At 31.6% G+C, this 26,081-nt stretch overlaps 1 protein-coding gene across 3 annotated transcripts in view; it reads left to right on the top strand.

Moving 5' to 3' along the window:
- The window catches only part of LOC139907202 (uncharacterized), a 192,444-nt gene that overhangs the window by 50,649 nt on the left and 115,714 nt on the right, over positions 1-26,081 (top strand). Inside the window, exon 2 of one of the 3 annotated variants that reach the window (XR_011783655.1) lies at positions 13,260-14,016. The exons of the other annotated variants lie outside the window; for them this stretch is intronic. The gene's annotated coding sequence lies outside the window, so the exon portion shown is untranslated. Of the gene's footprint in view, positions 1-13,259; positions 14,017-26,081 lie in introns of those variants that run through there. 3 annotated transcript variants of the gene reach the window in all.

Raw genomic sequence — 26,081 nt, 5'->3', positions numbered from 1 at the left:
AAATGAAACTGTCGACCTTTTTTCTCCCCGTTTTTAATATTAAATATATGTTGTAGCTTACTAAATATATATTATTAATTTTGCCTTTATTTGATAGAAAATATTTGTATTAATTAGATATTATTAAGTAGTCGTAAAGTATACAAATGGGAGAATACAATTTTAGTACTGCAGTCCGTGCAGCTAGATGTTTCTTTTTACTTTCATTGTACTTGGGCAATCTTGATACTTCGATAATAAAATATAAAAAAATTATTATTCAAAAATAATTTCTTTTTAGTTAAATATCTTTTTTGCCATTCACTGTCGTTTTTTTATCTATACCTTTTGTCCAAAAACTACGCAAAATCATCAAAAAAGGCATTTTGGAAAAACTTTGAGGCCGATGAGGCAGGATATATAAAACACTTAGATCCCTAAAAAAACTATCTTTGAGCTTTTCACATCTTAAAGCATGGAAAAAGGCGCAAAAATATCAAAATTCAAAAAATCATATTTCATGGATCATTATACAGAGTGCAGCCGGTCACTTGGTTTCATATGTACATCATACACTAAGACAGAAAAACAGTCTTTTCGTTTTTAATTGTTTGTTAATTTTTTCATTAATTCAATTCACACAGTTTTAGCGTAAACCTATAGAATCATACTGTTTTGGTAATCTTCAATTATTAATAATAAACGAGTATTTATTAGAAAATTCCTCATAGCAATAAAAATATTTTATACAAGCTTTCTTTTATACTTATATTATATAGCTGCAGAAAATATCAATTCATCCAAATTTGTAGAAAAAAAACATTTAAAAATAATTTAGATTTAGAGTAAGCAGTTGTTTGAGCGCAAACCTACGCCTAAGTGTGTTCTTTTTCTTGGCCCGGAGTTAAGACGGGTTGTTGTCTTGAAAGTAAAGACATAAAAGTAACAGCAACATAACTACCCTCTAAAACAAACAAATACTCAAAATAACTAGCATACAGATGTTTAAAAATTATGAAATGCCTACATAAAATATTTACATATCTAAAACTAGTTTATCACTTAAACTAGACCATTCATAGTCAATAAAACTTCCAGTCACAGCATTGGGTTTCTTATCAATCGATAATAGTCCTTAAATTGTAGACACACATTTCAGTATAATGACATTAGATATCATTAAGTCCGACGACAAGTAGATATCCCACTCATCATCGATTCCCAAATATTTTCTAATGAAAAATACAGTTGGTAAACTGGGTATAAAGAAACCTAAAAAAAACACAATTTCATTACATGATAAACAGTTGGAATTTTTTGTATCATTTGTTTAACTTCTTTATGCATTTTGTACTCCTAAATATCAAATAAAATGATAAAAATACTTTTATTAAAATAAAACACTGAGAGAATGGATTATTTACAAAAAAATAATCCTAACAACATGAGTTTTGGATTTCAACAAGTTATAATTTGTTATTCTTTTAATAAAATCATAGAATTATTTTGGGAATCAAATTTGTAGGCATCTGTTACATAAAATACTACCTACAATATTATAATTTATGTACCTACAGTTCTATGCCACAGTTTATTAAAAAAAAAAAGAAGAATCATCCAAGAAATCAAAATGAATTACAAAGGAACAATTTTTAAGGGAAAAAGTTAATGCAACTCACTAAACCTCGATTTAAAAATGGTTAATTATAAGAATTTATCGCAAGCAAGGCATTATAAAGATATTTAAAGAATGGCATAAAATCAGATTTTATGCTTCAGGAGCTTACTGAAATGTAATCTCTAACGGTGTGTTACAATTATATGAAAGGAATACCAATCGTGGTAAATAAATATATTTTATGATTATCGGTTCGTACGTTGAAATCTGAAAAATCAATAATTACATAATTAATGAAGGTTATATGATTGAAATTAATTCATATTCATATATATGAAAGCCCGTACAATTAGTTGTTAAATAAAAAAATCTGAGCTCTCTGGCTTACATACAAGTAGAGAAAATGGCCCTTGACCGTGATCGATAAATTTTCCTTCATGCACTCCTTTACTCCGTCCCCTTGAAGAACAGGCAGAATGACAGGTACATAATCTTTAGACACATTGATGAACCAATTATAACACTAAGTACCACAGAGTATCCTTCCTCCACCACGTAATTAGGTTTTGTGGCCTCTGACGGTAAAGCAGTTTCTCTGTTATGGTTCCCGGTCGGGTACAGGCTCAAAGAGTACAACTATGTGACTGCCTTGGAAGAGAATCTTTTGTCTCGTGTGCAGACAACCCATCTTGATGGAAATATAGTTTTCTAGCAGAATGATGCTCCTTCACATACCTCAAAAAAGGCACAGGAATGGTTGGCCAACAACATTTCTATCTGCCCCAAACCCTTTTGTCCACCCTACAGCTTTGATGTCAACCTGTTTGACTACACCTTTTGGGTGTATGTCAAGTGGAGAGCCTGCAAGGTCCGTCATTTAAAAACCAAGCCCCTCTAGGCCACTGCCAGCCAACACTGGGACGTCATGACAGGGCACTGCATCTGCATCGGGTGCCAGGACCTCCGCCACCACCCAGAAGCCATAATTGCTGCTAGGGGCGACTACAATAATCATTAAGAGAGCTCAGATATATATCTATTTATGGTATTAATTTTGTTGAAATTATATAGTTAATTAATAAATTACATCTTGTTAAAGTTTGAATACAATGTTTTCAGATTTTAATAGACCATTCAGTAAATGTAGTTAAATTAACCTTCTTTAATTTTTGTAAATTTGGCCTATAAATGAATGTTTTATGATCCAAAGAATGAACTAGTGCACGAAATCACCCGTTTCTTCCCTGACCATCTAATAATTTTATAAGGATCAAATATTGCATTTGCGTTTGTGATTAACTTGAAAAAGCAAACATTAATTAAAAAATTATTTATTTCATTGTTACATAGCTATCCAATGGAAATACTCTTCAATTTGGATACTTTTTAGTACAATTTGTATATAAACTAATATTTTTCTTAGAATTACATTTTGAAATGTTTATATTGAATTAGTTAAATTATATTAGTATGATTCTTAAAATAGAATGATATAAAATATTAAGAAGAATAATTGCCAAAGAATGACTTGACATAATATTTCATATACTTAAAGTAATTTCTATTTAACTTTTGAGTTTGACATTGAATATAAATATTCCCAAAAAAATATTTTTACATACTATTTCTATAAATTTAAACTAATTTTAATTTAGCTCCTGATCTTTTATTGGTACCATTTATAAAAACTATTTAATTGCTTTAATTTCTAAAATGAAAAAAATAAAAAAAGATTTTTCAATTCACTTTCACAATTGGAAAATTCTTTTAACAAGAATAACTTCATGGATAATATTTCTAGAGAGCTAAAATGGGTGGCATCAAATTTGTTGTCATGCAATAATTCTTAATTTGTGTGGTTAATTGTGTAATTGAATCAGATTTTTTTATGGAAACCCCACATTTTTAGGACATTTACTAAATAGCAAATTTCTAATTACCCCCATCAAAGGATCCACACAATTAAAAAATAAGTATTTTAAATAAATTTAATTATCTAACTTTTGGTAAAAAATGATTTTCCCTTCAAAACGTCTTTAAAAAAAATATCTAAATAAAACCACAAAAAAATCAATGGGTTATTTAAAAAGGAAGTTCGGTTAATTAATTCAGTGTATAAACAATGAAAGACGTCACATGATTTATAAAACTGTGTAAAACTAAACTCTAAATGTGAAACATCAATATGGTCCAAACAATATTTCTTTCTGGTTAGTAAAACTTTTTTCATTACCTTTTGAATAATGAATAATGTTATCCAAATGTATAAAGTATTTAACTGCCACGGTCCATTAATTCAGTTTGACATGGAATTATGTAAGTCGGGATACATAGTTTCGGGACTGCCTGCAAGTTTTTTGTGCCAAAATATAAGAATATGCATAACATACATACATATAACCTTATTAATTTAATATATTTATATAGACATTCACAAACCATAATAACAAACGAAGGTTGTGTGAGCGAAATTTAGAGAATTGTTCCGATGGGAAGGAATTTTTATTATTTTGTGTTTTGTCTCCCCTCGTAGCATTTCTTTATGACTTCTTTCATTTTACGAAATTTTGTGCACATATTTTAGTTTTTTTTTACAGTTATTATAGAAAAAAAGTTATTATTATCTTGACGTATATATACAAAAATTGAATAAAAAAAAAAATATATATAATACATATTACTTAGGGCAATTGGCACAATTTTTTTTACCAAAATACATTTCGCCAAACGGATATTTCGTCACAGGACAATTTTCGAAACGGACAATTTGCCGAAGGAACAAGGTTTCTTTTTAAAATTGTCCCATACATAATTAGTTCCAAATCAAAAACTACAATTCAATTTTTTTTTAAATCTTTTGAAATATTTCCAATATGAAATTATTTAAACCTTTGATTTTTTTTAAAGCAACCAATCTATTTCAAACCGCGTTACAACTGGTGCGTACTACATCAGCCTAAATTTGGTTACATTTCTTCTTAAGGGTTGCCATGGGATCATCCTTATTTCTTGAAGGATAAGTAGTGACCTCCCTCACGACATTCCCATAATGAAAAAGTCAAGGGGATTTAAATGAGGTGAAGAGGGAGGCAAGGCAACATAGACTTGTCCCAAAAATCCGATTTTTTTTTACAGCAATTTTGAGTTGAGTGGGCACCATGAACTGGAGCTGAATCCTGAATGAAGCAAATCTTTTACCGTTGAAATGCTGTTCCAATCCAGTGCATCACTTGTGTCTTCAAAAAGTCCAAATACACTTTTTGAATAACTTTATTCCCATTAGGAATTCGGAATAATGATGATTTTGCCCCATTTGAAGCCAGAGCGCACCAAACCATGAACTACTCTGGTTTTACACACTTAGGGCAAAATTTTGCCTGGAATCAATGGTTGTCATATGTCTTTGCTTAGGCTATGTTATTTTGGTTGTTGAATTTTCGAGTTACAGTGAATAACTTTCCATCACAATAAATCATGATAACATTCTGATGCACTGCATGTCAGTTGAGCAAAACCTTGTTTCTACCCTTTCCCTTTGTAATGGTACCCTTTAACATAAGATGACAATGCTGAATTTTGGAGTTCTTCAGTTTTGGTTATTCTACTCCCTCCCCTTATCAGACTCATTCTATCCACCAATCGCTTTTTCCACCTGTAAACAATTTTTCGACTAACCTTGGAAATCTTCTGAATTGACTTGGAAGTGTACCCAGCTTTTAATAGAGTTATCCACAGAATTCTAGACACATGGAAGAATCACTTTTTTTGTTCCTCGAGTCATTTGTATAATTTGGATTGAATCCTTGATTATTCACTCCATATCTCATAATATTCTAATAACCGTGAAACCAATATTGTCGAAACTGGAATTAAAGGAAGCATGTAAGAAAATTCATGTTATTTGATTAATCTGACTTCCTAATAATTATTATTTCTTTGAACGATTATTACATTAGTTATAATAATTAATTGAAGAGACAATTATTTTGTCGTAGTTATATAATATATATTTATCTAATGAATTTAAAATCATGTTTCATATATTTTTTCATAATGCCAGCCTGCTGTTGTGTACAAAATAGTCGCAGGAGATATAAAAATGAACCAAAGGACCATACTGTATATCTACACTCTTTCCTTCGTGAGTCATGATTAATGCTTAAAAAGTGCCTGGCTTAGAGCAATTTCGAGGCAAGCTGGTGGTGTTTAAGCACCTTCTAAGAATTCAGGAGTTTGCTCTCTTCATTTTCAAGACGATGATTTTGTTACAAAAAGTCGAGATAAGCCCCGGAAGAGTCGAAAAAAACCCAGTTAAAATCGGTGGATATCAATCTCATGAATCGATATTTGAAACCTTTTTGTATTCCGAAACTTTTCCTAAATCTTCCTAAGTACTTGTCCAATCACAAACATGAGAGAACAGCTAAAAAAGCTACTTCATCAGCAGCTGGAAATCTCAGTAATCTCCAAGATGAAGAAACTTTTTGTAAAATAGACTCTGTGGATTATGAATCTGAATTATGTTCAAAAGTTACTTGTGAAATACTTGCGGCTAATATCCATTATAGAAAAACAGATATTTGTATTCACTTTTATTGCTTGGAAGGCTCACAACAAAGCTTCCTTGAAATAATATTCATTTATTCTATTCAAATGGATCTGACATTCTTACTCTTCAAAATACATTATAAAATTATTCAACACATACCAGTTGAAGAGAAGATTACTTCTATCAGTAAGCTTCAAAATATATTACCCTATAGGAAATCTCTTAATTCTCCGTCAATGCAACCTACCATTTGCCATGCCTTGAATGATTTTAAGAAGCTTATTAAAAATTCGTCATCGGATCTTTACTCTCATCATCGAAAAAAAAAAAAAAAATGATATTTATATGTGAACAGCTCAATCTGCTTAACTCTCCTGCAACTCTTAGACGTTATTCACCAGGCTATTTGGCATCCTCCCTCGTTTGGCAACACATGAGTCCTGCACTACATTGCCAGATGCCCATTGATGGTGAAACTTTACCTTCGCCTTATCATCTTAATGAACTGTCTTCTTCGTTTACAATAATTGTGGTGTTATTATCTTCATCAAGAAATACTTGTCTGCAAGATATAAATCATTATCAGATGCCCAGAAGAAAGTTTTTCTCTTAGTGGAGGAAGTGTATACTACTCCAAGAGTCGAGTTTTTTGGAGGAAAATGGAGGGGATAGGAAGGAGGTAAAAGAACAAAAACTCTGCTGGTCTTTATGATAAAATCAATATGTTCAAATTATCGAGACACTGTCGCACTTTATCCAATTGTTAACCTCAATTCAGAAACGCTATATGATTTAATGCTACAAATAAACACTGAGCTTTTTCAAATTGGATTTAATGTTACAGCTATTCCGATGGACAATGCAAGTCCCAACAGGAAATACTATTTAAACAAATTCTTTAAAGGATCTTGGAAACTAAGTATACCAAAATCCAGCTGCTCCAGATTTTCCTCTCTTTTTTCTCTTTGATAGTACCCCCAATTTCAAAAACTTGTATAACTGCTTCCAAAGGAAAAAGAGATTGAGATGTCCTTATTTCGGTGATTTTGACCTCTCATCTCTAAATTTTCAACACGTCATTGACTTGTATAAGATGGAAAACATTAAGCCGTCAAAATTGTTACCAAGTTAACCTCAAAATCAGTATATCCAACACCTATTGAAAAAACAAACGTTTTACTGGGTCACAGCAATTTCCATGAGAGCACCATGCTTCTCTTCGATAATATTCCTCACCACAGCCTACATGGAAAAGAACCGGAAACTTTCTCTCCGTTGTAAAAACTTATTGGAATATGGTCAATTGCAAGATACCTTCAGCGGGGATTAGAAAAATTGATCCTTCTAAAGAACCACTTAGTTCAGGACATGAAAATTTGGAGTATCTTCCGAAGTTTAATACCTGGGTGAAGCTTTGGCAGGAGGAATCAGAAAATCACAAAATGAGTCTCACAATAGAAACGTTTACTGCAGTGGTACAGTCTACTAGTGCAGCATTAAGCCTTGCGGAATACTAGTAACAAATTGTGACTTTAAATACGTTCTTCTTGGGCAATAAATAGAGGAGGTCTCTACACTCCTAAGGACTTCTGTTTTTCTCTAGTTATTAAAATGTACATTGTGTATCAATTTATAATGAAAATTCAAAATCGTTTTTTTTCCAATGCCAACATTTAGGAAGACTATTTTCGGTTATTTGTTTGGAAAGCATTTACGACTTCGATAATTACTTAAGTCATAATTGTCCATCTAATCATTCCTTCAATAGCTTATTTAGTCACTGTTCCATTCAATTAATAAAAATTATTCCAAGAAACTTAATGAGGATATCAATATGAAAAGGTCTTCTGTAAACTCTAAAAAAGATTGTAAAAAAACTAGAAAAATAATAAAACTATCTTCTAATCAATTAAATTTATTCTAATATAAAATGCTTTTATTCTACAGAGGGAACGAAACCAATAATATTGATGTTAAATTACATAGAAAGTTGATTGTACTCATAAATTGTTAACTTCTGAAAAAAGAAAAGAATATATCACACCCATCCTTCAACGCCAAAAAAAAAAGTGATTCTTCCATGTGTCTAGAATTCCGTGTGTTATATAATCTGCTCCCTTTGGTATTTTTCTAATTTTTGGAAAAATTATATGATCCAGGGCAATTATGAAAATTTAATTTATTGGTTGCATGTATTTTCTCTGAAAAAAAAATATATTTGACAACAAAACTTCTCAAACAATTATTTTATTCAATATAAGCCTTTAAAATATGGAACAATTTAAAAAAGCATCCCTGTACAATTGGCGGAATGAACATTTCGCCAAGGGACCACTTGGGACATTTAGGCAAAAAATGATATTTAATTTATTGGCATATACGATTCTATATTTCAATTCAATTTAAAAAAAATTGCCGAACGGACATTTTGCCGATGGAGAATTGCCTAATATCATACTTGTTAGTCAATCTATGAATATTTTCCTATATGAATAATCCGTTATGCCGAATTATAACTAATTGATTATGGAGAAGGGATTAGCACTTCTTCAATTGCAATTGCTTTTGTCTTTTTTTATTATCTAATTTATTTAAATTACTACATTCGAACCACATACAATTTTCAACAAACGAATCCTCATTAAATTATCTAAATGACATAGGTATATATCATATGAACATTGAACACAACCTATGTATTTATCATACTATTATATTAAATTGAATTAAAGTATGCAATCGCACATATAAATTAAATATAATTTTTTAGAGTGAATTTCACAAATGGTCATTCGGTGAAATGTTCGTTAGGCAAACTGCCCTATGGTAAAATACCAATCGGCAAATTGTCCATCGTCAAAATGTCCATTTCCACATATATCTTCCATTATTGCTGATTTGTTTGGACAAGACCTTTTAGTTCAAATCAGGATTTTTAGGGTTATTGCTTTGGGTTGGAAGGAGATTGTCACCTATTTTGCCGTTGCGCTATCAATGAAAAAACTATCTGTTATCTTTGTTGTGTTTGCATTGACATTGTTACACCGACTTAAACATATGATATATCATTTAAAATCTGATATCCTTAACAATTCAGCAGTACCCAAGATACTATGAGAAAAAGTGATGAAAATAAACTGTATTTTTACCTCACCTATTTTTTTAGTTAGCAAATTGAAGAGTAAATTTTCTTTTCCTTAGCAGTTGTCATGATTATTTATTTCCTGAGTAGTGAACTTCCTCTCCTGATTAGATTCAATTATTTTCAAAGACCGATTGAAATGATTTGTGTGTGCTCATAAAAGACTGAGAGTAACCTTTAAGGTATGTTGTGGAGATATAATTGTAAGTCCTTGTTGGACTCAGAGTAGAATTGGGGATCGACAATTCCTGATCGTTAAATAATACTTATAACAATCACGTCACAAAATTGGGCGTGCTTTTCAATCATTTTTTCATGAAAACCGAGTTTTCTGATACATCATGTCTTTATGTATCTATTTGTTACAAGTGACCCGAGGAATTTTCATAAATAAGCATTAAAAAGCAACGATAAATATCATGTATTAATACTCTTTTCTACAGTAAATAAAAATAAGAATAAATTACTTTAATAAATAAATCTACATTGTTTATTTATAATATAAATTCAACTAACCTTTTTTTTTGCTGAGCTATTTAAATTATAAAGAAGTTTTTATCTTTGTAGAAAAAATATAATAATTTCACTCTATCAAAGAAATGCATTTCATAATTAATGGTTCATATTTTACTACTTTAAAAGAACAATTTCAATAAACTTACTTTATCTCTCTCCGAATACTATAAATAACACAAGAAACTAAAAAATATTTTTGCTTCAATATGTTAGTCCTATTTTAGATATTATTTACGAGTCTAATATTGTGGATTGTACAAATTCTCAGTAATATTTAATTTCAATAGTTTTACATTACACTAGTCAACATAATTTAAACTTTTATCTACCATTGGTTTAAGATGTTGTGATGGTTTAAGGATGCTTTTACCTCAAGGAACATGAAAATGATCTTAAAGCACAAGAATTTCTGGACGTATGACCTAAAAAAATGTTTAAAAATAAATACTTTTTTTAGGAAATCTACATATTTTAATGTTATTTTCTATATAAAAAAAACAATATCAAAGTAAAAAAAATTATAGTTTGTAGGTACATGTTTCCAGATTTTTAATTTACTTTAACAATTTCAGTATTTTTTTTTCTGAATAGAAAAAAATGTAAAAAAGTAAGTGCTAAAAAATGACGACAAATCCATTTTTTATCACCATGATGGGGGATCGTAAAGTAAAAACAGACCCACAACTTTTTTATAAGAAAAGTACACCTTAAAAAAATTATTATAGAAAATAATTAACATTAAAAAAGGTTAAGTGAACATTTTTTCATCGCCAGTAACTATCTGCTTCAGAAATGGATCGATATTGTTTCGATTCAGCAGCGATTTGCAGATTGAAATTCGGTCCATGAAATTTTTAAAATATGGCGAATTTCTTCCTTTGATATCTCCATACTCGACACACGATGACTTAATACTGAACTGGGCATGCGCAATACTGTCCAAAAAGTGGCTGTAGTATACATTCACAACTTTATAGCGTCTTATTATATGATCCGATGGGACCAATAATGAAAAAGATATACTTAGTCAAAAAAATGTTGGAAAAACGAAATTACTTTTCCCCCGACCTAAGGTATTTACTTTATCATGCATTTTTAAAACATTTTGCAGCAAAGATAGTCAATAATATTTACTTCCGATGGAGAAGTTAACATCCCGACGACCTATTAGATAAAAAATCTACATTTTCTTTAATAAATTAAATACAAATATATACTTATATTACATCCGCAATTAACAAGTTGTACATCAAATGTTGAAAAAATTTCATTTTTAGAGTTTTCTTTATCAAGGAAGAGTGTCATATTAATTGCTATAATGTAAAAGAATGAAGTTTCAACAAAAACTTTTTTATTTCCAAAAAAAAAAAAAAAATATGATCCATTTTCAATCTGGTCTACTGTCAATAGTACAACTTACCAAGTTTGGGTCAAATTCTTTTCCTTGTAAACATTTCTCATGGAACAATGATCCATATACAGAGCGCGGACCCAAATAGGGAATAAATGTCAAAGAAACGACGATTCAATATCAATTAGCAATATGCTTAAATACTATATTTAGCTAAATTATGTATTCCATATGTCCTACTTCAAAATCAATAATAGACTTGACACGCTGGCAAACAGACTGACAGATCTTGACGCTGAGGTCCGTTTCCACGGCGTACCACGCTGTTTGCAGTGAATCAAAATTTTGATTCAAGGTGCAGCAAGAAATTTTCTCGAATACATCCAAAATTGCCTAGTGGAGGGAGTTGAGGTCATAGGTGGAGGAGAGCCACATGGAGGCAGCCCAGAAGTAAAAAAATTGTTAGAGTAGAAGTTTGGCCTCTAATAGACTTCTGATTTTATAATGGTGTCTGAATAGAGATGCCCTTATTCTTTGCAGCCTTTTTGTCATACTGATACTGGTGAGGGGGAAATTGCAGATACCTTATCTTTTTTCTTGTTTCCCCGACATTTGTATATTTAGAAATTTGGTTAACCAACAAAATTTTTTTTTTTTCAGAACAAAACTACTTTATTTTTGTTTCAGAACAAAACTACTTTATTTTTGTTTCAGTTGTCGTTTGGTTGCGTAATGAAACCGCGAGGTGGGAAATAAAGGGGATACAATATTAATTAAATTCTACACCCAGTTTTGGGTTCCCACTCTGTATAAGCCCAGATATTTTTTCTAATTACGATATTTTGTTGACTTATGTAGCAGTTTGATTTGAAAAACTTGGCAGAGAGACCTTCACAACATTTTTCCTGAGCTTTTACCCCTGATAACTGCATTGACTTTGCCTAGAACACAATAAAGTCTTGGTGGTTTAGATCAAGTGGAAAGGGAGGCCACAAGTACTCAAAATGTTCTTTGTACAATTTTTGCACTTTGTACATATTTAGTTTTTATTATTCAATTAAAAGAACAGAAAACCTGAATTGAGGAACAAAATACGTTAAAAAAAAGCGAAAGAAGACTTATCAGAGATCCCTTAAATGATGTTCCGGAAACGCTTCCCTAAGATTTCCTTTACAAAAGACCATTCACGACTTTATTGAAAGGTAAAGTAATTGAAAAATAGAACATAATTTGAAAGATGCAAAATCTTTACCAAAATTGTAGGCACAATTGCCCTAATATAAATAAACTGTCACCACAAAAATTCTTCTCTTTTCCCCACTATTTGCTATATGGGCTGGGGTCCACACCATAATTTTTCTCATACCGAGTGGTCCATTAAAATCGGAATACTTTGAATTTTAAACTTCAATCAGATATATCTGTCTTAGAGTGGATTTGAGGGTTTCTGTGTTTGGATGACGGACACTGCAGCCTTCCCTTCGAAATACATCCAAAAGTTGTAGTCTAGAGCGTTGGCATCAGGTTATAGGGGGCCAAAAGTGTCAAAAAATAGTACAAAAGAGTCTTGCAACAAATGAGATGGCTCTCTTTCATTAATGATGTTAAAAGGGGCTTCTCAACTTCCACAAGGCTCTTTCAAACACTTTTTCGATTGTTCTCTGGACAATCTGGCGTAAAACTTCAGATTTCAATAGACCACCTGGTACAAAACGTTGTCGCAATAGTTTTGACTTTTCTAACGAAACATCTGCATACGCGTTAATATAACTCGAATTTTGGACCAACCTGTTTATTTTAGTCAGCCCAGTAATGTTTATAACATGTATTATGTCGATTCGTAAAATATAGGTAGATTAATCATCAGTTTTCCTTTTCAACAGTCTATACCAGATATTAACCTTTAGGATAAAATAATATATTTTGTAGGATAATATGATTACAGTACATTAAAACTTATGTATAAAGCGGTATTTGTATTATTTTCTTGTCAAAAATGTTGATTAAATTAATTCAAAACTCATTGTTTTAGAGAAAAATATGTTGTTTTTCATTATAAGTTCTAAAATAAAATACATGTATCAATTTTTAAACTCTCTTTTAGGTAAGTAATTTTTCCATACTTCAGAAGTAACATGTAGAAAATTAATTAACATGAAAGGAAAATGAGGATGGAGTCTCCCATCCTAATTGTTGCAGGATTGGAGTAAAATGTCTTGTCTCCATATTGCTTGACACGCAAGATGCATCGTGATATCCATTAAAAACTTTTGACCCCCTTGGAGATGAACGAGATAGAGCCTCATTTGAAGTCCGTTCATAATTTTCCTTAGGTTAATTGGCCATCAACCTCGGTAACACAGTTCACCTCAAAACTTTATAGTACTCATTTGCATCAGCTTTTTTCTTGTGCTTGAAGCAGTGGCACAGGAAAGATGGGGGATAAGGGTCTATTGGTACCCCTACTTCTGGAAAAGTTGTATATTTGTCGGGGAAATTTCGTCCTGCCAAAAAAACAAAAAACACATCAAAATACTTTTTTTAAATTTGGTTTATTGTATCAAGAATGTTTATTTGTTCAAATTTCATCAAAAACTTCAACTTTTAAAATTTTCAAAAGACTATAATACCTCTTCTAAGAAAGGTATTTGTCAAATTTAACATATATATATATATAACAAAAACTTTCTGTCAAAAATCCATGTCTGTCGGTTTGCATTTCGGTCGATCCTAAAGAAAGAGATACTTCATATATATTGAGTTTAAAGAAAATTAGAGTTGGTTTGCCTGGTGTTGCTTGGGATATTAAGAAATTAAAATTTATCCGGAGATCTTTTACTTCATATAAAACAAAAAATAAAGACCGTAAGATTCTATGAATGATTCTCGCCTCATGTTTTTTTTAAAGGAGGTTACAAGGTCTAGAGAGGAAAAAGTATTCAAGTTGAACTATCGTTGACTTAACTTTCAAATTATTGTCAAAAATCCTTGGTTTCATTCCCACTTTTTCTTCGTCTCTAAATCTTATACATAATTTCCTTTGAAATTTTTTCCCCCAAAATACATACCAACATGCAGCAAGAATACAAATTTCAAGTTTGTTATTTTTTTAATGTGAAATAGTCGTTTGTGTGTGAAAAAATTCATTGTTAGAAAAATTCTATTTAAAGGCTGCCAGGGATTTGATAGCCAAAAAAATTGCTACAAGCTCCATTTTTGAGCCTGAAGAACCTGCATGAAATTTTTTAGCAAGTCCACTTATTGGTTTGGGTGTGATTTCTGGAAAAACACAAACCCACCGTCATTTGCATTTAGTATATAGTTTTTGAGGTGATAGGGAGTAATTATAGTCCCATAATGTTTACTTATACTTAATCAGTGCTGCACCATCTGACCAATTAAAGTACGTTATCCTTATATAATTTGGCGCCATCATTTGTAAGATATTCCGTTGCAGGTAGTTTGAAAAAAGTTCTAAAGGCCCATTGAATATTTTTGAATTATTTTGAAATTATTCTGTTTTTTCGAGTGGTTAGAACCTAGATCACCGTAAAATCTTCCTGCCCGATAAAATTTCAGAGTCCCTAAGGTCATAGATCCATTTTCTTTTGCCTGGCTGTGTACTCATATTTCGTCATAATATTAAAAATCTAAAATTCAGGGTAAGCATACAAGTCAACTGGGTGGCTGGTAGTATTCAGCCCCCCCTTCACCCCTCAGATAATGGTAGAATAAAATAAAACTGGGTAGACCAATTACCTTTCATCCTCTTTTGTATATAAAAAGTCTTCTCCGATAAAGGATTAATTATGTATCTGCAAATATTATATAATTTATTTTTAATTTGTTATAAAATACAGCAAACATCGAGTACATTCAAAAACTTGAACTTGAACTCAATGTGCGTAGGTTCGATTCACGCTCGCTCACAGGGAATAAAACATATATTATATATATCTATATGGACTTCTAAGAAAATTCCTAGGTTGGATGGAGGAAATGTAATACTATACTGTTTACTTATACTTAATCAATGCAACTCTATCAGCCCAATTACAGGAACATTTAGAAAAAAAGAAAGAAAAAAAGGAAAATGATACTTTTTATTTATACACATATAAACTAACCTATAATCGTATATGAAATGATGTTACATAAACCTAAAGGTATATATATTAAATTAATTAATACCGTTTGATTATATGGTTGCCCACACGTCTTACTTTACTTTTTTATTATTGAAGAAAGGACTGATTAATTCATGTATAATTGATATTGTTTTTAAATTTCATTTCCAAGTGATTATATTTATCCGGCGTTGCTCCGGACATTTATAATTCCAACTCCCTTAAGAACTCTATAACTAAACATATATATATATATATAAAATACTTTAGAACTGTAATAATTATTCTCGTTTAGGTAGTTTGAGTATTAGTATATACCGAGGCGTGCAAAATTATTTACCAATGATGTAAATATACTTTTTAAGAGGTTTTTTTGGCAACCAATTTGATTGTTTCGTATTTTTACTGTTAAAATACACAAAAATCCTTCCTGTGAGAGCGTAACAACTTCCACACGTGAGACCATGTGCAATCAGGAAACAAAGAGGATCGAAATTGCAGCGCTCCTCCGAGCGGGAGTGCCTCATAACAACATTAAGGAACAGGTTGGGGCCTCGTTGAAGACAATTTACAATTTTCCAAGCGCTTGGAGGCTGGGGTGATCTCAAGCATTCCCCTGGGGCTGGTAGGAAACCCACTGTCTCAACAAGGCAAGTAAAGACAGTGTTCAAGAGGACTCACAACAGGTCCATTGCCGACATGGCCAGAAAGAGGGGAACGTCGAGATCAACTGTTTCAAGGGCATTGAAAAGGGATGGAGGAAAGTCCCTGAGGCGTACTAAACGCCCTCTGCTAACTCAACGTCAGCGAGAAGACAGACTTGAGCGTGCCAAGAAAATCTTGAATGATATCAAGAGCTCATCTGGACCCATCATTATTTTTTCAGATGAGAAAACTTTTAGGGTCGATCCTGTTTTCAACAGGCAAAATGACCGTGTTGTGAGCTTTGGAGATGTGCAAGATAAGCACTGCTATGTGGCAACAACAAAGCACCCTGCTTCGGTGATGATGTTGGATCTCATGGTCTCCAACAGGAAGGCCATGATGGCGGTATGGTTCCCCACTGGCTACACTGGCTACAGATTAACAGCAGAGGATTATGTGAAGATTCTGGCGTCCAAGGTCCTCCTGTGGATCAAATCCATAGTCCGCAACTCTCCTTGGGGGTTTCAACAAGATGGAGCACCCGCCCACGCTTCCAAGAAAGCTCAGGAGTGGCTCAAGGATAACATGAACTTTTGGCCAAAGGACTACTGGCCCCCTCAGAGCCAAGATCTGAACCCGCTAGACTTCTCTATATGGGCGCACGTGGAGACCAAGGCCTGCAAAAAACGACACAAGAACATAAACGTCGATTACAACCAGCAAGTCTGTGGCAGCTTCAGACGTCGCCTGACCAGTGTCATTGAGTCAAATGGTGGCTACATTGATTAAATTTGATCACAAACTATTTTATTATTCTAAAAATGTATGAATAAATTGTTTCTCAAGTCATTCGAAATGTCATCATTGTCTGCGATATGTTCTGAACAAAAATCGGTAAATAGTTCTGCACAGTCCGGTAACTATATGGGCACTCTTCTTTCAGACAATGAGGAAGTAGTTGCTATTTATGGTTCAGATCCCGAACTCACAGTCTCGCAGTCGCTTCCATGAACATCAAGGAAACCTCCTAATATCCATAAATGCACTCAAGCTCTCATATTCTATATGTACTGAGACAAAATACAGTTTAAAGTCTTCCACTGCCACTTTCCTAGGGAACCTTCTAATATACTATAATAAACCCCAGTCCAAGGGTTGTCTAGGGGAACTATTATACCCGAGTCAAATTAATTGTATTTGAAACTCAAGTGTGTTAGCATTCTCCATATTCGTTATTTTGCCCTTTGAGCTAACCAAACCCATCATAACAGTTTGTTATGTCTCTGCTCTTGATTAAATTCAAAATTATATAATTGTCCGTATGCTGAGTCCATCGTAATTTACATGCTACTAAATAATTTGTAAATGTTTCAGAAATCCAGCATGATCAAACATGAAAATATAAATTTGTATTACGCTTTTCGACGACGAGACTTAGAAGTAGGAACCCTGTATGTACAAACCCCAATTAAATGTATCCAATCAATTCTTTGTACGAACCACAATTAAATTTATCCAATTAAATCTATTGATAAGCCAGGTTGTGAGGGTTTTATTTATAAGTGGGATAAACATATACATTTTTTAATAAGACCCTTATGCAACAAAATATATGCTATTGAATGAAATATACATATTCCTTTATATCTTGAATTTAAATACAAAATGCATTCGTTAATAATTTCAAGCTTTTTTTGAAAGGAAATTATAAATACAAATTTTAAATGATACACAAATATTTACTCGCGAGAATGAATTAATGAAAGACTGTTTTTAAAGTAATCTCAATTCCCAATATGGCGTCATACAAGTTTTGTTATGGAATTTAAAGTTGTATTAAGTAAATGCTTACATTTTCATGCTTATTTGGATAATTAATTAATGACACATGCAAACAAGGGAAATATCATTGAAGAGAACGTGCATATAACATTTTCCAGTTTCATAAAAAGTATGAGACTAATGTAGTGCACTGAGAGAGCTTAGGACGAGGGTGGTCTGAAAAGTTTTCGATCTCAATGTGAAGATACTCACCAATGATTCAGTCATCCATGTAACTCTACACTGTTCTCCCATCGATTATCCTATCTTTGTAGGCTGTCCCGTCTGTAATTTCACTGGTCTGTAGTCTGTAGAGTTACAATGATACTCTGTAGATAAATAAAATAAGGAATTCAAATTTTTTTTTCGCAAAAAAACATGCAGCTTGTATGTATACTCAGCTTTCATTTACGAGTGATGTCATCGTTACGTTAAGGTTGAAAACTTTTCAGACACAGATACCAGTCTCAGTGTTTCTTTGATAAAGGGTAAAACAAAATCCGAGTGGTTTAAAATGTATATAGGGATTATGGTCCTAATACTATCACATCCAATTAGCCACAATTTTAGTTGCTTCGATTCCGTTCCACTAATTTTGACGTGCAACTTGAAGGACGATTGTAAAAAATGTCTATAAAGTTATGGAAACTGTCGAGCCTGACCATCAAGTAAATAATGTTTTGATTCCAAAGGAGAAAAATATTAATGGAACAAAAAAATTAAAATTAAAAAAATTTACTACACCTAGTAAATAACATCTTTGTTAGGATACTCTCCCTTTCAAAGAATTTTGGTGGGAAGATCATCAGATTCAATATTGCCATATCTAGAATTATATATCTGTTGAGTCAAATGCGTACAATATCATTTAATAGTTGGTTATCGGAAGAATGTTGTTTACTTTCTGAAACTACTATCATTATTCCTTAATTCTGAAAGACAGAATATCTAAGTATTAAATAATCACCAGTGCTTTTGCTCATGAAATACAGTGAGTAACACTGTATTGTGTCAGCCCTTATTTATTTGGTCCAGTCCAGTCTTAGGAACGGTTCTTAAGGCTTTCGAATCTTCGATCTATCTGAACTAAACTGATAAAAAGTTGATTGACGTCATCAAAGACCCAACTTTATGAGTCTTTGGACTGATATGCAGTATTGAACTGGACCGAACCGAGACAGAACTGGAAGGGACTGCATTCTTCTGTCCTTAATAATGACTAGCACAATTCTAGTTATTAGAGGCCGGTCCATTGAAATCTGAACACTTACTAATTCAATAATTAAATAAAGTTGAGTGATTGAAATTAATTGATATTTCTATACAGTGAAGCATAAAAATACATTATAATACAAAACAAACCTCAATGACGTCAATCTCCAGAAAGTTGTCCATGTTGGAAAAAATGATTAAAAATAACACTTGCTTCTATATGTACCGGGTGGTCTTTTGAAATCTGAACACTTACAAATTCAATAATTAATGAAGGTTGAGTGATTAAAGTTAATTAATATTTCGAAATATTAAAGAATAAAAAATTAGTTAGAAAACAAAACAAATTTTAGCTCTCTAGCTTACGTACAAGTCAAAAAAATGACACTTGAATGTGATTGACAAATTTCCATTCGTACACACCAAGCAGAGGGTGTCTCCAGGACCCCTGTTACAGCATCTGAAAGTCCTAAACTTTAGAAAGGAAGAACGACTCTGTCAAAAGTGACAAGCTGGATCCGAAAGAGCTAAATAATACAGCCAAGGTCCATCCTCTCAAGTCCATGAGGGCCTATGCAATAGATCAAAAAGTGGGGTGAAAGAGCCTTGTGAGGGTGGAGAGGCCATCTCCTCCGTTGCTAGACTCTTTTGAATGAGTTTTTTTGAACTCTTATTTCACATTTTTGGCCTCCTATAGCCCTGATACCCCCTTCCCCGACTACACCTTTTGGGTGCTTGTTGAGAGAAAGGGATGCAGTGTCCGTTATAAAAACACCAATGCCCTGAATCCAATCTTAGCCAGCACTGGGACGCCATGACAGAAGACTATATCCACAGTAGGTGCTATGTCTTTCCCCACCACCTGGAAGCCATCATTTCCGTTGATAATTAAGAGAGCTCAGACACACATCTATTTATAATATTAATTTTATTGAAATTCTATTGTTAATTAATAAATTATATCTTATTGAAGTTGAAAATTCAACGTGTCCAGATTTTAACGGGCCACTCTTTTGTGTCCGTCATTAAAGTAAAACTTATAATCGAAATCTGAGTAATACCTGCCTATGTCCTTACTAAATACGGGGGGGGTAAGATGTTTGTTTATTTCCTCCTTCTCATAGCAGCTTGCAACTAGTCTAATAATACGTCATAACAGCTCAGTTGCTTTTCTCCCAAACATCATTTAAACTGTCTAGATTACCAAGTTATCTTTTGCTTTCTATTATTTTTATATTACAGTAGGTCATATTTTATACAGCTCTAGCAATAACAAAGAGCTGTTTATAAAATAAAACAGGCGCCTTTATTGAAGGATTGCAACTATACTGCTTAAAACACTAGTCAATACAATTTTACAAATCCTAAAAAGACATAATACATTTATTGTTTAATGCCAAAAGTGTCTTCAATGAAGTTTTTTTTATAAATCAAGAATTCAACTTATTCAATGAAAGAAGATTATGGTTTAATGATGATTGCATTTGTTTCTTATTTTAATAAATGATTTAAGAAATAGACTTCAATAGTAAAATAAAGAAGAATGAAGATACAAAGGGCTTATTGTTTGCAGAATGATTAAATTATTTCAAATAGGACTTTGTTCTGAAGAAATAGTAAAAACTCTTTGTAAAATATATATTTATTAGTAGAATTGTAGAATTGCATATCCGGTATGCTTTAAAAATGGTCGTGGCAACCCTACAGTGAGATAAACACATGCCCCATTTTGTATCATGCAATGACATGGACAACAATCGCTCCTATGTTGCTCCTCAACTCAATTCTGAGTCCAACAAGGACTTTCACTTATAATTAGGGCTGGGACTTTTGTAGAGAAAAAGTTTAGTATAATGAAAGAAATGAAAATGACAATTGGCATGAGTACGAGTATCCGTTGTATCATTAGTGTATATTACTTATTGTCAATAAAAGTAACTCATTGAATGAAACAGAGAAACCATGTAAATATTGTGAGCCCTCACACTCACCCCCACAAATGTCACGACTCTGCTTATAATTACTCTGTGTTACTTTCAGGGGCTGTCCAATCACCAACATTTTCTGTAGATAACGCAACATATTTATCTGTTTTGGACTTGGATCCACTCGGGTTATCGTGTGACAGTGTTAATTTAAATACATATGTATATTGTAGATATATCAATGTTCTTAAAATATTTGCATTAAGCAGATTTCTGCCTCTTGGGGATGCAGAACTAGACTAGAAACGTTGTTAGAGTTGTAAATAAAATATACTGTCGGTATGCTAAGAAAGAAAGCAAAACCTAACATGATGACTCTGACAATTTGAAAAATGATTGGGAGGAAATAGCTTAGTTCTCATGACGGTATATTAGATTAAAGGCGAGGATCTATGAGAGGCAACACTCCAATATCAATCGTCAATTCTACTCTGTGTCAAATATGCAGTGGCAGTAATACTCAATAAAATTCTAAAATCTTACTGGCAGCACTACTGTTGCCTTGCACAATCTCTCATTTTGTTATTTCCTAGCTGTTGCAAAAGGAGGGCACATATAACATCACAAGCTGTCTTATCCTAAGCTTTTGATCGGATTGATTGGTAACCAAATAATTTTTACATCCTTTTAAATAATAATATGAATGTTATATTCAAATTTCTTAATAAATATATTAGGTTGGGTAAAAATAATTTTGTATTTCCAGTCGTGAATTATCGTGGATTGAGTATGGAGGTCTCATAGTAAGAAATTCGAAAATATTTTACATTTTTTAATACCTGAAAGCGACCAAGAAAATTTGTGATTTTTACGGGCCTGGTAATATTTCGGTTCTTGTTGCACAACAGTGGTTCGAGCAATATTTTTTCCCACTCCATTCTGCCCTCTACTGTGACCAACTCGACCGTTTGAATCTGGCGTTCGAACAGAAGTGGCCAGCTTTGGTGAGTAGGAGAGGAATTGTGTTTCATCAAGACATCTTTGATGACGCATCAGAAGCTTCGAAAGCTCAGATGAGATGCATCCACCCTATAGTCTGGACCTGTCACCAAGTGACTACTACATTTTTCTGTCAATAGGCAATGCGCTTGTGGATACAAATTTGACCTCAATGGATACTTGTGAAAATTGGCTGCCCGAGTTTTTAGCCAATCAAGACAAGGGATTCAACTAAAAGGGCATTATAAACTTGGATTTTCGTTGACAACACGTTATCAAACAGAAGGGAGCATACTTGGCTTAAATTGGATGATTATGACGCTTCCATAAAGCCAAAAATACAAAGTTACTTTTATGATATAACTATTAAATCTATTTTAAATAGTAAATTTTAACAATATCAAATGTAAAATATTTAAATTTTATAATATGTGCAAAAAGGACAAATCCATAAATATACAATATATTGCAAAAAAAGTTTTATAATCAATATATTTATATTTTTTATATAAAAAAGTAGCTGTTGCCACTCAAGAAATTTTTTTAATTAAATTATAATCTACATAATATATCAAAAAAAAAAAAATTTTTTTTTCAGAGTTTCCCTAACATTATTTTAAATTTTGAAATATAGGTTAATGATCTATCTTTTACTTTATTCTGATGAACTCCATAGGCAAGATTCGATTCACGGTTCCTAGTAGAGAAGGAAATATTCATTATTTATCTACGGAGTGGGGACCCAAAACTTATAGTAGCGTGATTTAATGACATAAAAAGACATTTTTATGGGATGAGGAAAACTCATCTCAAAACCAATTCGGGATATGTTTAAATATTATAATTCGTGCTATATTTATTATGCAATGTGTCCTCTTTCACAAGTAATAACTGCCTCAACATGCTGGGGAACAGATTAGTACATATCATTTAATTGTCTCTTTTCAATGATAATATCATTAGACATGATGGTTTGGACCATTAATAAAACTTATGTAAAAGTGTTTTTATGAATATAATAGTGTTTTTATTCATTCTGTATCTTGTTCTAAAGTCGATATATTTCCATTTTTACACGAAAAAATGTTGAAAAACGACATTTTTCTTAAGTATAATTTGAAAAAAAATAACTATTTCAAAAATATGAATCTCCAAGGATTTTTGTTCCATTTTGTCATTTTTAAGTGATCACATTTTGGTAGTTTTCTTCAAATAAACTCTCCTCCCGACATCCCTCTTAGAATTCGGAATCCGAACTCGATCATCTCTTGAGATGCATGATCAAATAAGAAGTATCTTCCTTCAATTGCCTCAATGTTTTTTTACGAGACATAACATCATGAAATTGACATTTAAATTGGAAAAAGTATGATGGTAATGTTAATTACTTGCTAGTACACCCCCATAAAAAATGGAACAAAATCCAAAATTCATGAAATAAATTTAAAAAAAATTATACATTGAATATGTTTGTATAATATAAGTTATTGACAAACAATCAATACCATAATATATTGAGAAATAATAATATATTGGTCCCAATCATACTAAACATAATTAGCTGAATTAGATAATTACATAAATATCGAATAGATATTGGTAGAACCATTTATGTCTTCATTAAATATTATATATATAACATTTATCCAATAAATAAATACATATTGCTTATTTTTCATTTATTTTAATATATGTATATTATAGTTGGGATTTCATTAGATTAGCTGCAAGTAATTATCAGCTGACGAAGTAAATAAACACAAATTCCACTCCGTATCAATCATGAACATTGGCAGTAATGACTTCAATGTGGATTTTCAATTCTACTCCGACTCCAACGTGGACTTTCACTTATGACTCAACAAGAAATCCTCAGTGTTACTTTTACACAATAGTGATTACTTTATACTTTTATGTTCTCTCTTCTAGTGTAAAATAATAATGATAATATCTATGGAGAAAAAAAAACACACTGTTCAGGTTGAAACCTTAATGAATTAAGAACTTTCACCTATTTTTTATTTGTTATTATTATTGAGTTTGTGACAATTGAATTTCAATCTTCCATTTGATTAACTCAAATCACGGCGTTATCTGGCTAACACAAAAATATCCTATGTATTTATCTGTCAGCTGTCGATTCCTTTGTCTCACATTCACCATTTTGGCTATCATATATAAATACAAATACATTTGATAAAATATTTCTAAGCAATATCATAATATAGTGTGGAATAAATACTATGTTGGATTTTAAAATTGTTAAATTCAATTTAAAAATTGTTGAGAAATAGGTTGACAATGATAGTCAGCGACTACTTAAGAGATACATAGCCGGAGGGGTCAGCAAGGGGTGGGCCGGGTCAAAAGAATAAATTAATCCGTAAATAGGAAGGGATTTTTTAAATTTTGTGGGTGGACAGGTGCGGATTTTAATTTTTTTTCTTTCAAAAATATAATTTTTTGCGAATAGTTATGAATTTATAAAATATTTGATATTTGATTCCAATTCAGTATTTCAAATATTTTTCCGAATAAGTTAATATTTGACATTTTTTCCAAATTATTTAAATTTTTGTAAATAACTGAATTTATTGAATTTTTTTCGAAAATTTTTAATATTTCAATTTTTTTGAAAAAATTTAATTTTTCGTCAATAACTATGAATTTGTAAAATTTAAAATTACAATAATTTTTGGATTTATTACAAAAAATCCAAAACCAGAACATTATAATCCTGCGGACGCCCCTCATAGCAGTTTGTATTGTTCAATTATTTTACTTACTACCAGATAATTTCGGGCCTCTTTTCTGTTTCTTTTTATAGGAAAGGTTCTGTGACACACTAAAGGTAACGACTTGAAATAAGTCCACAAACGAGTGAAAGAAAGAAAAAGTAGGCTTTTTTAATATCTTACATATTATTGGTATGGACGTAAGCAATTATGATAGATAATAGTACCTATCATTTACACCAATATTTTTATAGCCAAATTAGTTAATTTTGCATCAAAAGTGATTGTGTGATAAGAAAATACATGATCCTTGAGTGTTATTGTACTTTCTTCAAGGCACATAGCTTTTATTGTTATTTAGTTTCTTAATGGAATAGGAGAATTAAAAATATATTTTTTTGACAACATTTTGAATAAAATATACCTAAATATGGCCCCTAATTGTTTTGTATTTTTTGTTTAAATAATATCCTACCTTTAAAATATGTATTAGGAAAGACCAAAGACACTGATAGTCCCTCTATCTGAAACATAAAAAAGCTACAGCCATCCAATTTATATTAGAATTGTATAAAGTATTGAAATTACACTTTCCAACAAAATCATATTGTTTTTTTGGCACAAGAACGGCATTTGATGAACCTCGTAGATTTTAATAGCTTTAGAAAAAGGCCTTACAGTTTTTGTTATTTTTGTCTCTTTTTGAAGGTTCCAAGCCTTTTTTTACTTGGTGTTGAAGTTATGGATATATTTATTACCCTATTTTTAAGAGATTATATAACTATTTTTAAAATGTTTAGTATTATGTTCAACACTTGAGTTATCTTTGTTTAAATTTGAAAAAAAGATACTTTGTCTTCAAGAATAATTATTCAGACAGTTCAAAAGTATCTCAAATAATAACTTTAATTAAAAAAAAAAAATAATATACTTGAAAACACTCTATATCGTTGTGAATTTGAGATAAGACCACGACAATATTTCAAAGGATAAAACTCATTTTTGAATTGGTCTTATAGGAAAAGTCCATTTATTTATGTCCCATAGCTAGGATGAGAAGATAAAAAACAGAGTAAAGAGAGAGAGAGAGAAAAGGAGAATTAAAAAAGTTGTCAAATTAAATCCCCCTTGAGAGTAGAATCCCAAATTCGGAATCAGTGTACATCAATGGAGAAGTGTACAAGTGTGGAAAGGAACAAAAAAATCCCTGCTGAACTTCCATTGTATACTATGATTTAATTTTTTCAATAATCTGCTTCTAGAATTCTCTTGAACGTCTATTTCTTTTGATTATTTGTCAGAATTGGCTCAAAATTCTCTGTTTTTGATGTGATTTACTTATCAGATCTCTGGATCTCCGGTTTTTTTATTTTCTTTTCCTTTCTGTATCGTTACTTTTATTTTAATTGTTGTTAAGTCTCGGGACATGTCGTTTCGTTTAAAAAAAATATCCAAAACATGA

Source organism: Lepeophtheirus salmonis, chromosome 14 (genome assembly GCF_016086655.4).
Source record: "Lepeophtheirus salmonis chromosome 14, UVic_Lsal_1.4, whole genome shotgun sequence".
Classification (NCBI taxonomy): Eukaryota; Metazoa; Arthropoda; class Copepoda; order Siphonostomatoida; family Caligidae; genus Lepeophtheirus; species Lepeophtheirus salmonis.
Note: the sequence above shows the minus strand (reverse complement) of the source record. Positions and strands in the feature narration are given on the sequence as shown.